The sequence below is a fragment of the Protopterus annectens genome, chromosome 16.part0 (genome assembly GCF_019279795.1).
Source record: "Protopterus annectens isolate FY-2018-M chromosome 16.part0, PAN1.0, whole genome shotgun sequence".
Taxonomy (NCBI): Eukaryota; Metazoa; Chordata; order Ceratodontiformes; family Protopteridae; genus Protopterus; species Protopterus annectens.
This window is the reverse complement of record NC_056750.1, coordinates 9,097,433-9,098,312: the sequence shown is the minus strand read 5'-3', so window position 1 is coordinate 9,098,312 and position 880 is coordinate 9,097,433.

The following is an 880-nucleotide window of genomic DNA, read 5'->3' as shown; positions in this document are numbered from 1 at the left end:
ACAACTACCTACAACCTTAACCCAAACCCTAACCCTAAGGTCCGCCACTATCGCACACTCACCTAACCCGCCCTAACCCACAAACTATCACAGTCACACTTACCTAGCCAGCCCTAACCCTAACTCACTTAACCGCCCCTAACCCACAAACTATCACAGTCGACACTTACCTAGCAGCCCTAACCCTAACTCACTTAACCCACCCTAACCCACAGACTATCACAATTGCACACTTACCTTACTCGCACCCTAACGTCCGTCACTACCGCATACATACACAGCCTTTTCCCATGTCGATGTTCTCAGCGTCGGGGTTTTGATCCGTCGGTCTTCTCCGTTTTCGATCTTCTGGCGTCGGTGTTCTCGTTGTCGGCGTTCTGACTTGTCGACGTTGTAAGATAGATCCATATATATATATATATATATATATATATATATATATATATATATATATTTTTTTTATAAAATATACAATTCATAGATATGTGTAAAAAGTTTTTAGAGTTAGTATATTGTGTGCTTTTAACTTGATTTAGAATTGTTTGTTAAAAAGTTACAAAGAATAGGATGATTTATTGCACTGGCACTTTAAAATGTTTTAAAATGCTTTGAAAATGTATGGGAATTGATTAATTGTTTAATTAGGTGATGATGACACCTTATATATATTGTAAGCCTAAAGGCAGTCATTTGTTCTGAAGAAGTTTAAGTATGGTTAGATGAAAGCGCTTAACAAAGTGTAATAAAGAGAAGATTTATTTTTCATTTCAACATCGACTTGCAGCATCTTGATTCCATCTTCAGGGGAATTGCCTTTTGGTGTTTTTACATAGTTGTGGACTATTTCTCTTTTGTTGGACATTTATCATTTAAATATGCT